Source organism: Lissotriton vulgaris, chromosome 1_1 (assembly GCF_964263255.1).
Source record: "Lissotriton vulgaris chromosome 1_1, aLisVul1.2, whole genome shotgun sequence".
NCBI lineage: Eukaryota > Metazoa > Chordata > Amphibia > Caudata > Salamandridae > Lissotriton > Lissotriton vulgaris.
In genome coordinates, this window is record NC_141685.1 from 737,629,234 (window position 1) to 737,644,355 (window position 15,122).

Genomic DNA, 15,122 nt, shown 5'->3' on the forward strand with positions numbered 1-15,122 from the left:
CGAAAACAGGGTCCCAAGCAGGCAACAGTGGCACGAAAAGAGGGTCCCAAGCAGGCAACAGAGGCACGAAAACAGGGTCACAAGCAAGCAACAGGGTCACAAGCAAGCAACAGGGTCCCAAGCAAGCAACAGGGGCACGTAAAGAGGGCCACAAGCAGGCAACAGAGGCACGAAAACAGGGTCCCAAGCAGGCAACAGCGGCACGAAAACAGGGTCCCAAGCAGGCAACAGCGGCACAAAAACAGGGTCCCAAGCAGGCAACAGAGGCACGAAAACAGGGTCCCAAGCAGGCAACAGAGGCACGTAAAGAGGGCCACAAGCAGGCAACAGAGGCACGTAAACAGGGCCACAAGCAGGCAACAGAGGCACGTAAACAGGGTCACAAGCAGGCAACAGAGGCACGAAAACAGGGTCACAAGCAGGCAACAGAGGCACAAAAACAGGGTCACAAGCAGGCAACAGAGGCACGAAAACAGGGTCACAAGCAGGCAACAGAGGCACGAAAACAGGGTCACAAGCAGGCAACAGAGGCACGAAAACAGGGTCACAAGCAAGCAACAGGGTCACAAGCAAGCAACAGGGTCACAAGCAAGCAACAGGGTCCGAGAAAGTAGTTTGCATCCCTTAACTTCTAAACCAATTTGCTGATCCAAAAAGAGAGGTGCTATGTAAACCATTTAACTAGCCTTAAAATAACTATACAGAGCAAGATTGTGGTTATCAGGTTTATCTTGAAGTTGCCTATACAAGTTGTATTTCCATGGATACCCAAGTCAGCTAAAAGTAGCACTAGGCAAGAAGTGAGACTCATCAAGTCAATGGGTAGGAACAAAGCTGGTTTAATCTTTTCAGACCTGTGATGTGACCCTTCAGTCTTTTCAACGAGTCAAACAGCCAGTAATAGTTTTCTTGGGAACATGGCCCTTATTAGTGGGCGTAAGATGCGATAAAGAGTATTAGAGGGTTTCCACTGATGCTGCTGCATCGCTGTCTGCTTCTAGTATTACACCAGTGTAAAAATATGTAATCTTTTTTTTGTTTAATTAATTTGTCACCCGATAAGGAAAGGGCTCTATTTTAACTTTGATGGACGCCACAAAGTGGTCATGGAAGGGGCGAAGGTGGTACATGGAGGGCACCATCATGCAGGGCATTTATTTCCCCCCTACAGGTCTGAAGAAACATTTGAATAATCAAGGCCTATACTATAGCATGGTTCTTACAACTGGTGGAGATGGAGCAGAGCTTCATTCGCTGCACATTTGCGCTTCATATAATGCACTCTTTATGCCACCCCGCCCGCGCCAGGACTGACCTTTTGTTGCTGATGGGCGACAAGGAGTATGGAGACACTTCGTTTCCGTCATCTGGGCTGGAGCGCTTTGAACTGAGGGAATACTGCAAGGAAGGAAAACGCAAGGTGAGAGCGGCTCGTGGGGCTGTGATCAGCAAGGAGCAACTCACATTTTATGGGATGGCTTATAGAAAACCGCAACGAGCAACAAAAAATTCCTCGTGTTTACGAATGAGAAATGGTAGTACAAGCCAGCAACCAACAAGCTTATAGGTGTAAGAATCCAGCTTATACATATACACGTTGTGTGTATTGAAATAGAGCATGTGATTGGAGTGAGGATACTGACTATTGTTTGTAAATGTATTAAAACTCGGCATACTCTCGGAAGGAGTCAAGCTATCCATGAGTCTAAACACTGAGCTGGTTGCACACAGACCCCTGCAGCAGGCACAGCAACCCACGGGGATACAAACAAATATGGTAGAACACACTAAGTGCTGCACAGAGAGCATGTGTGGGCTCCTGTTGCACCTCCACATGTAGCTGGTATTCACGCCGCTGAGACCAGGCCCGCCCACAGCACACCGCCCAGGCCTGGCTGTGACCTTCACAGAGGTCATCACCCCGTCCCAGCGGGTGTGTGAGGGGGGACAGCAGGGGGCGCTGTGGCTTACCGTGAAGAGGCTCCTCTTCTCGGGCGTGGAGGGCTGCAGCCGCCGGTCCTCGGTCTGCGGGTCCTGCACCTTCTCGATGCCCGCCCCCAGCAGCTCGTTCTTCAGCAGGGCAGAGTATGCCAGCCCATCTGCTCGGAAACAACAGGAGAGAGTCTGAGCATCTGCCTGGCCGAGGGCAGGAGGGGGAGGGGACAGGCTTCTTGCCCCCACTTGTCTACAGGTCACATCCATCACGCCCCACAAAGCCCCGCACAGATGGTGGGAACAAAACACATGCGAGGGGTGGGGGAGGGCACCTACCTTTGCCGTTGTCCGAGGTGGCATCCTTCGCTTTCCTGTTCTGACTTGGCGACTTCTCATTCTCCTACAGAGCACAACAGAGCAGAGGTTTCAACAATATGCGGCTCACAGCAGCCCCCCCCCCCATCTGCACAGTACTCCGATGTACACACATTATAGAGACCGAGACCATTTTTTTTGTAAGAGGGCAGCTTATTATTTGAGAAGTGAAACTGCCGAATTAAAAAAAATCATCAAATATGTTCATTAGAAGAGTAAAAATGCAATCGAGAACATCACTAAAGGCCTGAAACATAAAGGGGTCTGCTCTGCGTGCAGGTTCGCTGGAAACATCCCTAGGATACTTCAAAAGCACATGGGTTAAGGAAACAAAGTAAATGTACATTCTGTGAGCAGTGGCAGCAGCGTTACCACCAACAGTATACAATGGCACGGCGGTAGCAGAATGCATGCACAATGCCTCACAACAGTTTTGAACCCCACCCTCACAGGGTTATTAGCACATTTTCAATCCCAATATTTAGTGTAAGATTCAGCCCAGTTTTTTTCACGATTTGTGCTTCTTGCACTTGTAATAGTATTAACAGAACTAAATGGAAGACCGTGTGAAGAGAAAAATCCAAATTAGAACTGCTGACCGCGCGTGGATTAGGGAAACTTGCATACTGGGATGGCCACCAACTGGAGCGCCAGTCCCACGTCTGCCCAGCCACGCAAGATGCACCACTCAAAGCAACGAATTACCAGAGATTGCATATATGAGCAGGAAAGAAGGTGAGTATACAAGCAAAGTGGCCCACAAGAGATATCGCAGGGGGACGTTTAGCAGGATGAGTGCAAGAGGCAAAATCCAAAAATTCCTACAAGCAACATGGGTGCTGTAATTAAAAAATAAAAATGGATTTAAAAAGATAACTTTTAGATCGAGCAGCGACAGGCTGGGCAGCCCAGACAGAGCGGCAGGTTGGAGAGGCACTTCTCCGGTCTCCCCGCGGGCGCCGCCATAGTGCTTTCCGTCTTCCTCTCCTTCTTCCCCGGGCTGCGGGGGGCGGGCACTTCCGGCCGGCCGCGCTAGGATTGGCCGGCCGGCCAGTCACGGGGCGGGAAACGGGGAGAAGAGACGCAGTAGTGCCGGCAATGCCGGACCAGACACGGGGGCGTTCCCGGCGTCCCGTGACGTCGGCAAAAGCCAAAGAATGTCGGGAACGCCCCCGTGTCTGGTCCGGCATTGACGGACAGGCCCCTCGTCCAATGGCAAGGCTCCGTTTACGGAGCCAGCCAATCAACGACGAGGGCCGAACCAAGCCACACTACAGTTATCATCAGGTTTTCGCCTGCGCCGAAAAGATGCGCAGAGCGCATCTTTGGCGAGGCAAAACCTAAAAAGGGGGATAAGTCCAATTCGGGGAACTACAGACCTTTAAGTCTAATCGACTCTACTCAAAAGATCATGGGTCGTCTTGTATTAGATAAAATCCAGGATTGGCATATTGAGCAGGACATTCTATCTCCCTTTCAAGCATGCTTTCGTTCGGGCATAAGCACGATTGATCAGACATTTCGCTTCACTCTCCTTTATTGGAAAACGGTGGTCTTGGAAAAATGTAGCTTGTTTGCTGCCTTTGTAGATCTATGTTAGTAACAAATGGGGTTGGCTCTAATCAGTAAGGCTGAGCCTAATCAACTAAATAACAAAAGAGAAATGCCAGTACTGATACTCAATTTGGAACAAATATTTAAAACCAAAGTACAGACCACAGTTCAATACTCAGAAATGCTATTAAATAGCTGTTTATTCAAAAATGTTTTGATAATGCACAATTTTAAATTAGTGCTCAAGTTCAAACACTATTATGTAACAACAATGAACATCAGGGCACGAAAAGTGGAAATAAAACCTCATCCATACTATCCTTTGGGTCTGCTGAATGCACCTTGGTGCTTATTAGTTTTGCACCTTGATTTGTGTTTATTCACTTAATGTTGTGGATTATGATGAAAATCTTTTGATTTAACTGAATTATCAATAGTGTATCATTTAGAACATTACAGAATGCTTTAGATTTTGTAGCAGACCCATTACTTCACCAACTGGTTTATTGACCCTCCAGATTGTGTGAGGTACCCAGCTTGAATGTTTGAATGTAAGCGGTTTGAGTGTGATATGCTTGATGAGTAACGAGTGATAGTACGGATGAGGTTTTATTTCCACTTTTCGTGTCCTGATGTTCATTGTTGTTACATAATAATGTTTGAACTTGAGGACTAATTTAAAATCGTGCCCTATCAAAACATGTTTGAATAAACAGCTATTTAATAGCATTTCTGAGTATTGAACTGTTGTCTGTACTTTGGTTTTAAATATTTGTTTCAAATTGAGTATCAGTGCTGGCATTTCTCTTTTGTTATTTATTTGTAGATCTAAGGGCAGCATTTGACCTCATTTCTCGAAGTAGATTGTGGAGAGTCTTGTCTGATTTAAAGATGCCCCAGGACTTACTATCTCTAGACTCCACGAGGACACCTATGCGAAGATTAGTTAGAGAAGCCAGCACCAGGTTGCTCCCGCATTTTGAGTGGGCAGGGGGGTGAGACAAGGCAGCGTTATGGCCCCAGCCTTGTTTTCTATTTTTAGAAATGGCGTTGCAAAATTCTTGAAGGATACCCCAATGGATGCACATAAATTGGCGGGCATAAGAATTCCAATTCTTATGTTCGCACATGATACCCTATTAATAGCAAAAACTCTGAGTGGTTTACAGCGATCACTAATACTTTTCGAAGAATTTTTTGTCACACGCTGGGTCTTGAGATAAATGTCTCAAAAACGAAATATATGACATTCAACCCACAAAGATCCTCAGGAGCAGTAATGCTATTGAATAACCGCCCCCTGGAGAAGGTGAAAGATTTCACATACCTAGGTGTAATTATTTAGGATAACATGATTTGGGGTAAGCATCTGGACATGGCTACATTAAAACATTGCCAGCTAGCGGTTACCATATTATCTGAATTTAATGCATCTTTTACCAAGCCAGTGAGTCCTCCTCTGAGCATCTATAACATGAAAGCTGTCAGTGCAGTCCTATATGGGGCGGAACTTTAGGGTTTCAATAATCTATCTAAACTGGTTGTAGCGGATAATAGTTTCTTTAGAAAAATTGTGACCCTCCCACAAAGTACCCTGGTATAGCCCCTGCTCCATGATCTAGGAAGGAAGGCATTAGCGGATGGTGCTAGATTACACCCCCTGTTGTACTGGCGGAGAATCTGTCCGACCCCTGAACTGGCATATTATGCGGAGGGCTTTATTTATTTATTTATTTATTTGTACCATTTTTAAAGCGCACTGTTACCGGGCGGTGTCCTGGCGCTGAAATGATATGGTTTCTCCCATAAGATGGTCATTGATTTTAAAGGTCAAAAATCCAAGTCTTAATGTTTTTCATGAACGTCATCAGGTTGGTACTTTGTTTCAAGACCAGGGGCAATTTATTCCAGATGGAAGTGGCTCCGGATATAAAACTGCGTCCTCCCCATCGTGCTTTACTGATCCGATGAGTCTTGACTAATCCTTTGTTTGCTGATCTCAGCTGTCTACCTGGTGTGTACGGTTGGAAATGTTGTTGCAGAAAGGATGGACCAATTCCATTCACTGCTTTGAACACCATACATAATGCTTTAAACATTATGCGTTTGCGTATCGGGAGCCAGTGCAATTTCTTCAATTCCTGTGAGACCGAGGCAAACTTAGGCAGGCCAATGATTAGTCGGACAGCTGCATTTTGCAACATTTGCAGTTTGTTAAGAATCCCTTGCTGGGCTTGCAAAAAAGACTGTTGCAGTAATCAAGGCGGGACAGCACAAGTGCTGTCACCACCGTTTTCCTGCTACTGTCTGATAAAAAAGGGACAATTTTCCTGATGGTTTTCATGATCCAATGGATGGAAGATGTTAAGGCATTGACTTGTGGCTTGAAGGATAGTTGACTGTCAATAAGAACACCTAAGTTCTTTACTTTCATTGCCGGAATGGGTGGGTCTCCCATGTCATTGGGCCACCATGTGGGGCTCCAAAAACTTACATCGGTGCCGAAAAGCAACACCTCAGTTTTTGAGGAATTCAGCTTAAGGCAATTGCCAGCCATCCATGAGCTCACTGCTGTCATACAGTCCTGAAACCTCGCCGCTATTCCTTCTTCTCTTCACGGAAGCAGAGATACCACAATTTGTGTATCATCTGCGTAAGATGCTAATTCGAAACCAAATGACCGAATCATCGTGGCGAGGGAGGAGACGTAAATATTAAATAATGTGGGGCTTAGGGAGGAGCCCTGAGGGACACCCCCTGGGAGTTTGAAAGGAATAGATTCAAATTCTCCCAAGGCCACCACCTGTACCCTGTCAGCTAGGAAGGATTTCAGCATCCTCAAGGCTGTTCCTTGGATTCCGCAGCCTTCTAAACGGTCCACCAATATACGGTGGACCGTGTCGAAGGCCGCGGAGAGATCGAGGAGTACCAGAGCTGCACGTCCTCCTGCATCCATCACCCTCCTAATCTCTTCCGTAGACTTGATAAGGGCAGTCTCGGTGCTGTGGCCTTCCCTAAACCCATGTTGGGCTATGTCCAGGCATTGAGAGGACCTGAGAAAGTCACATAGCTGTGCATTCATGACTTTCTCAATGAGTTTGGCCGGTAGTGGTAGCCTGGCTACAGGCCGATAACTATTAGGGTCTGAGATGTCGAGAGTTGGTTTTTTAAGCAGAGGAGCAATTGACACTCGTTTCCAGCATGTTGGGTATTCTCCGAGGTCAAACATCCCATTAAATAGCTCCGTCAGAACGCATGAAATGGGAGTGGCTACCAATTGTGCCACAGAGGCTGGGCAGAAATCTTGAGGCGAGCCTGATTTCGTTGCCAGAAGCAGCTTTTTTATCTCTTCCGTGTTCACCGGACAGAACTCAGAGAGTTTCGCCGCATGTGGATTCATCAGAGTGGTCTTGTGTGTTCCTTCTAGGAGAGATGACTCCACTTGATGTTCTAACTCTGAGAAAATCAGTTCCACTTTGTTTAAGAAGAATTTAGCGAGAGTCTCGCAAAGTTCAAAACTTGGGGGGATGATAACTGATTTAGGGGTAACCAGACTGGCAACTGTATCAAAGAGTTGTCTAGTTGAGTTTTTGGCTCCCTCGATGCGGGCAGCAAAGTACATACTTTTGGCCTTCTTAACCATGTCTTTATATATTTTTTGGCTGTCTTTAAGTTTGATTTTGTCTGCCTGTAGATAATCTGCACGCCATACATGCTCAAGTTTTTTTACATATCACCTTATAGTCTCGTAACTCCTGGGTATACCAAGGACCAGATGGTACTGTGCGAGTAGGGCGACAAAGTTTGGGCTGCGCTAAAGATCTGATACACTGTGATCATTTTAAAAAGAATTTTTGGTTACAGCAGGTTAGATCGCTTTTGTTAAATATTGGTCTTGTGGGAGAACCCTGAGAATGCCGGTTCCCGTCCAGAGAGCAAATGAAGGAAATGTATTGGGGATGGGTTGATGCAAATATATTTAGGAATAGTGACCCTTTGACACTGACGGGTCAATTCCTCATGGCTAAACCAGTCCAAAAACTAGAACCTTACTAGGACGCTATTATAAAGCAACAAGATAGAAAGCTCCTGTTTTAATTAAGAGTAGGCAAGCTTCCACTTAAATTGTTTTCTGCAAGGTGGGAGGCATCAATGGATACTCTTTGCCCCATTTCTAATCAAAGCCCTGAGACTTTGTCTCACTTGCTTTTTGCCTGCCCCGCCTATACAGTTCCAAGGCGAATATGGCTGGCCTCCATTTGCCGAGCGCTGGGGACAAGGAAATGTGATGAGGCTTTAAGATTGATTCGCACCGAAACGTAGTTGCCACTTAACATCGCCGTAGCCAAGTATTTAGGCTGGACATGGATTATAAGAGCTAAAGCAATCGTGGCATCATGATCAATGTATATTGTGTATATATTCCTAAATCTTATAAAAACGCTTGTATATATGAATTTATATATGATCATGGCTCCTAAATGAATAACATTGTATTGTTCCATTTCTATTGCCTTTATGAGCTGGGATTTCATGAGTGATTACTGATTTTAGTCCTGGTGTTTTTATAACTTATTATACAGATGTTTTATCATCATCAAGTCAACTTTATTTCGGTTTGTTAATGAACCATAAAAGTACATAACAGTTAAAAAAAAGCAATACATTTACAACTCATCCAATGCATTGTAGATCTCAATTAGCATATTTACAGTAATCGGTTAGCGTGCGGTTATAATATGACAATAAAGACATAACAATAGGATACAAAAACTAAGAAATTTCCTTTAAAACAGATAAAAAACTAATTATTACTAAGACAGAGCCATCCACCCACAATAAGCGGGTTACTACACATGGATCAGTCTTCGTCTAGTTAACCACATCGAGAACAAGAATTTGGAAATAGCAGTAACTATCAATGCATCAGTATCAGTTTTTAAAATTCTAAAATAGTCTATATAGTTCCTCAGTCCTAGATTAACACATAACTGTATAATCCATTTTTTCCTGCTGACAGAATAAGCAGGACAAAACAAAATTACATGGATTAGAGATTCATTCGGGTCATCACAACCTGGACAAGGACGAGCTAAACCCAAATTCCATTTATCAGAATAGGAATAGAGGGGTAATGTACCATATCTGAATTGTAGAAACAATTTTTTTGCTAAGACAGGTTCTATAGCATCTAACTCTTTCTCAAAACTGTAAACACTCTTAAAGTGCAAGAAACTGTCGGTGAGACTAGATGGCCTGGCTGTTCGAAAGACCTCTTCAAGGTTATGATGTTTTATAGACTCAGCCAGGGTTCTCTTTGAGATAGATTTGCATGTGTCCTCCGGATTAGACCAGAGATTCTCCATGCCGATCTTGGACGCATGCCCCCTTATAAAAGATAACCACTTTATCCTCCGCACACCCGGGCGAGCCATGACTATTTTTAGTTCTTCTCTATAACACTCAAGCTCCGGGACACTCCACAGTCTACGCCAGTAAAGAAGCGGGCGTGAGGCAATTACTTCTGCAATTGGCCTCAGATTTGTATCCAGCCTTAGTGGGACTAGGGGGGTGTTAGTGGGTAAGGAGAGCAGTTGTCTAAGGAATTTGTTCTCTGTTATACTAATCTCGGTCGCTGGACAATGGCCCCAGAGTTCTGCCCCATAAAGGGTAGAAGATCTGGTTTGTACCTTGTATATTTCCAGCGGTACACTGACCAGCTTTTGAACACAAGATTTCTGCACTTTAAGGATACCCCCCATAGACTGAGAGAGGGTCAGATTAGCCTTAGTCATTTGGGTTTCCCAACTCATTCTATCGTTTAGTGTCAGTCCTAGATAGGTAAAATGGTTAACCCTTTCCAGGGCTCGTCCATCCATAGTTGGACAAGGGCAATTAGTTGTAATGCCATTAAACACCATGTACTTAGTTTTATCTATGTTTATTACCAGATTCCTGTCCCTACAGAATTTGGTAAATTGATCTAACACCCGCTGCATCCCCATAGGTGTTTTTGAGAGTAGCAGGTTGTCGTCTGCAAACATCAGTGCAGGAAATGCGAAATATTGCTGGCCTCCATTTGCCGAGCGCTGGGGACAAGGAAATGTGATGAGGCTTTAAGATTGATTCGCACCGAAACGTAGTTGCCACTTAACATCGCCGTAGCCAAGTATTTAGGCTGGACATGGATTATAAGAGCTAAAGCAATCGTGGCATCATGATCAATGTATATTGTGTATATATTCCTAAATCTTATAAAAACGCTTGTATATATGAATTTATATATGATCATGGCTCCTAAATGAATAACATTGTATTGTTCCATTTCTATTGCCTTTATGAGCTGGAATTTCATGAGTGATTACTGATTTTAGTCCTGCTGTTTTTATAACTTATTATACAGATGTTTTATAATTGAGAGATACTACTCATTTTTATCTGTTTTATTGGGTGTTTTATGTAATGGATTATGCTTTTATGACAAACTGTCGAATAAAGCTTTATTGATGATAATGATGATGATATCAATGCATTTCCAACATGATTTCTCTTCCAGAAACAAAAGCATGGAATTGCTCTCCAGCTACTGAAGAAATCAGCTGCTGATGCAGAGGTCCTAGCAAACTCCACAATCCTCTCAGACAAAGAATCTCAAAATGATGCTGACGTCCGCGCTCTTTGTCCACCTCGCACAAAGTGTTCATGTCTAGTTTCAGACCACAAAGTGGTAAAAAATCCCCCTTATAAAGAATTGGGGGGGGAAAAGCTTCCCTCTGGCGACTAGGGCTGGGACTGTGCCTTTGCTCTCCTTGATTTATCCATGACCTTTACTAAAGTAGGCCATAGTAGAATTCAGGGCTAGTACATTTGTGATTAAGGTCCTTCTTATCAAATTACACTCGTCGGGTGAAATTAATTTCCCACTTCTCCAAAACCACTGGAGTGTCCTGCGACATCTGTCATGGATTTCGCCCCCATCTTCTGTCCTCTTCAGTACCTACATAGCTTTTCTTGAACCCATGCTCAGCGTCCATTACCACATGTGTACCAATGATGCCCACAGCCATTTTACGATACTTTGTACAAACCTGCTTCTAGTGTAGCCTTGTAAAGTTATTTTTCTGTTTTTTATAAAGCTTGTATAGCGCAACAGCCACCTAAAAACACGGGGTTTCCCGGCGCTTTAGCAACAGATAAGGAGGCTCGGGGACAGGTAAATCAGAACAGCCAAGTTTTCAACTGTCTGCGAAAAGTGGGAAATGAAGTGCAGGATCTTAAGTGTCCTGGAAGAGTATTCCAGAGTTTAGGGCCTAAATGCCCAAAGGAGCGCCCTCTAATGTGAGACTGTTTAAATCTGGGAGCAGTGCACAGGGGTAGGATACTAGAGCGCAGGCAGCCAGCAGGCTGATTCGCAGACATCAAGTTAGTGATATGGAGGGGAGCAGTAGATGACCTTGCTTTAAAAACATTACGGGGCAGATTTACAATAACTGGCGCATCCCTGCATATCAGCAGGGATGCGCCAGTTATTGTGCGCCGCAGCTTCGCCACCCTACATGCGCCGCATTTACAATGCGGCGCTCCATGGGGCAAAAACGGCACAGATGCGTGACGCATCTGTGCCGTAAAAGCAACGCATTGCTAGAGTTGCGTCGCAAGCGTGACGCAGCTCCAGCAATGCTTTGGGGGGCCCTATCTCCACAATGCTGCATCAATCCTTACGCCTGCTACCCCCCCCCCTTTGTACCGCAGGGTTTTGACGCAGCATGGGCCCAAAAGTGACTGAGTGAAATCTTGTAGATTTCATTCAGTCACTTTTGGGAGGCGTTCCTGCGCCGGAACGCCTCCCCCTGCGATGGAACGCCTCCTTCTGGCGCAGGGCTTTACAACGTGACGCATCTGGGAGATGCGTCATGTTGTAAATACCCCGCACCATGGCGCATCTTTTGCGCCACCGCTGCGTCAAAAAAGTGACGCAACGGCGGCGTAAAAGAGGCTCAGGGGTCTTGTAAATCTGCCCCATAATGCCTTGAATTGAATGCGTTTCTCCACCTTTAGCCAGTGCAGCTCACGAAGAGGAGGTGTAGCCGATGCATCTTTAGGTAGTCTGTAAGTTGTCGCCTTCCATGGGAAAGCAGGAACGTATGGATTGCAAAACCACATATCATCTTTCTGAACTGTTGTTCCAGTACCACTCAACCAGACTCTATGGCCTCTCCTCCCAAAAAAGAATTTTGCTGATCCTGTCTAGATAAAACATGCATTGGCAAGTGTAGCAGGTCTTGCTTGCACTTTTATTAAATACCTGTAATACCGACAAGAAGCCACTTGGTGGTGCTTTTAATCCAAGCTTCTGAAATTACAGGCACTACTTTGCCACAACAAAGTCGTAATGTGAGTTCAGTGGCACAGTGTGTAAACAGGTACCAGTCCTTGGCAAGCCACTTCCCTGTAAAGGTTGATCGGTAACATTATCATGCAGCAATATAAAGCTAAAGCGGCCTGTATGGAGAAAGTAACAATTCATGAAGCAGTCTCGCCGGTTCATTCCCTAGGGACTCTATATCGTTGCGTCTTCTCTGCGAGGTGGTGGTCAGAAAACAATAAACCCTGGTATTTAGACAGAATAAGGGAAACGGATATATCTTGAACCAAAATATTGTATAAAAAATATCGAGGAGAAAAATATCGTACAGTGGCGGCTCCTCTGTACAGGCGGAGGAGTGTCGCCTTACTGCTTTTAGCAGGATGAGCCTGGTTGGTGAATTGGTCCCACCCTCCTTTGCAACCAGCCTCAATTTGTGCCAAGGTCTTTATCTACCACGACCATTGAATATCATTGGCACTTTGTGAATCTTGGTGCTTTTACTACTTAAAATTTAAAAAATTCATACCTTCAGCTCTCCTTGTTAGATATTTGTCATTTTGTTTATGAAATTTTACTCTGTTTCTGATATGGTGTGTTATTTTTATCGTTTTGAATTTTGACTTTATTACTGATTTGCAAGTTATGATTGTCTGCTTTGTGCCATAGCTAGCAGGTGGTTGTGCTCAGGTTAATTGAGTGATTTTCATGGGTCACCCTGACCAGGGTTGTGACTGTTCCTTGAGGTTGTTAGTCAGCCACCCAAATAATAGTCCAGTTTCTTACAGGTACCAACATGGTGCTTTGATGTCATGTTGAATGCGAGCAACTGGATTCTCCAAGGAAATCCAGGCATAACCTATGGGAATGCCTGTTGGTTGCTCCAGGCTCTTTGGGGGGGAAGACTGATTTGGCACTAGAGCGATATAACGAAAGTCGCACCACAGCACTGTTGCTGGGTTATTATCATCAGCCACCTGTTCCCCCAACAATACAGAAGTTTAGTGGCTACAGAAATGGCTTAACATACAGCCAATCCTCTCAGCCGCAGCAGAAACTGATTCAGACTTTTCATGGCATTGGACGCGGTGGGGGTTGAAACCACTCTCACCAGCAGGGGCAGCAATCTTGTACTTCATCCTCTCCTGGTGAGGTGAACCGAGCATTTTTGATTCGCTTTCTGAGACCTGCAGCCAGCTAATATGAGACAGAATCCAATATTTCCTTCCAAGCTGGAAAACAATCACATCAGACAATTGAGGTTTACAAATGTAAACCTTTGCCGAACTGGAGGCCGCTCCTTTAGCGTCCTTGGCCCCAAATTGTGGAATGATCTCCCCCTTAGCATTCGTTCCATAGATTCCCTCCCAGCCTTCCGTAAAGCAATTAAGACTCACCTCTTCCCCGCTCCCTAGATTCCCCTTCCCCCCCTCCCCCTCTATCCTCAGTCTGTGTGCCTGTTTCTTAGCGCCGGGACACCCCATTGCTGGGGCAGCTGCTGCGCTTCACCAAATCCAGAAAATAGAAAAATGTTCAAAGGGGCTATACCCCAACAAGGCGGACTCAGCAGACCATGCCTCAATTTTAATGCAGGAAGGCAATCTCCTTCTGGTGACTTTATACTTGTTTTTTAATTGATAATGTAGCACCCTACAGATGGATTTAAAACACTAATTAGTGCTGTTAGAGGAAACAATATTTTTTATTTATGGGTTTTCACTTATATGGGAAGGAAGAGATGGTTTTATTTATATTAAAATATTGCAATATTTTTAATAAATATATTTACCTGTGTGGTTAGGTAGATATATTTCTTAGTGGTATTTCTGGAACACGTTTCTAAGGGCATTTTGAAAGGTTTTCTTTTTCTTTGGGTTAAATGCCTAACAAAAAAATGGAAGAATGAATTCTTCAATTGTATCTCTTTATTCCATTTCTAATGCTCTACGAAGTATATTTTGACTTAAATAACTTTGGGCCCCATTAGGATGGCGGGCGGGCGGGAAACCACCTGACCACCATGGAGGCGGATAACAACCGCCTGCGGGGACCGCAGATAAACTGGCGGTCAGATTAGGAACAACCACCAAAAAAGACCGACGCAGGCGGTGACGTCCAAAAATTGACCGCGGCGGTCGGAAACGCAGCGGAAAAGCTACAACCCACCGCACAGGAAATTAGTATATCCCCGATGGTCCCGCGGTATGAACCGTTGTTTCTGACCGCCGCAGTCGCACACTGCAGTGAATGGGAGAGCCAGAGGGAGAGCTGCCGCATGGCCACCGCTGCGGACAATCCTCATAAAACATGGCGGACAATGCAAAAACACCACAACAACGGCAAACAGTGCACACAAAAAATGTAGCCATGCCCCCCAAATACACAAAACACTTCCAAATGAAAGAAATCTCTAAATGCCAAACAAAAGCATACAAATTCCAGGACAACTACCACAACACACCTGACGGCAATACCCCATTATAACACAGCTGAGTATAAAACCAGTCCCTTCACTGACTACAATCCTTTGCAACACTCCAGAAGTGGAGGGCACACACCAGACCTGACAGGAGAGGTAAGACAACACAGAACACCCACCACCACCACCATCACACCAGCACCAACAATCCCCCAGCACATAACACACCTCACACAAAAACACCACACCCACCACCTACACCCCTGCACCCACAAACACTTCAAACACCACACACCATGGCATCACAGAAAATGCCCAAATTCACAGAGAGTGAGTTGACAGTCATGGTAAATGAGATAGTGAGAGTGGAACCACAACTGTTTGGTTGCTTGGTCCAACAGACACCATTAGCCACAAGGACACAAATGTGGGAAAGGATAGTTCAAAGGGTCAATGCAGAAGGGACCACCCCAC

At 45.0% G+C, this 15,122-nt stretch overlaps 1 long non-coding RNA gene across 1 annotated transcript; it reads right to left on the reverse strand.

The window, feature by feature from the left end:
• Positions 1–1,041: 1,041 nt before the first annotated feature.
• On the reverse strand, positions 1,042–2,349 carry LOC147747737 (uncharacterized). The gene is made up of 3 exons (XR_015299688.1): positions 2,272–2,349; positions 1,972–2,099; positions 1,042–1,398 (listed from the first exon to the last, which is right to left on the reverse strand). It is a non-coding gene; the product is annotated as an uncharacterized LOC147747737 (long non-coding RNA).
• Positions 2,350–15,122: the final 12,773 nt, after the last annotated feature.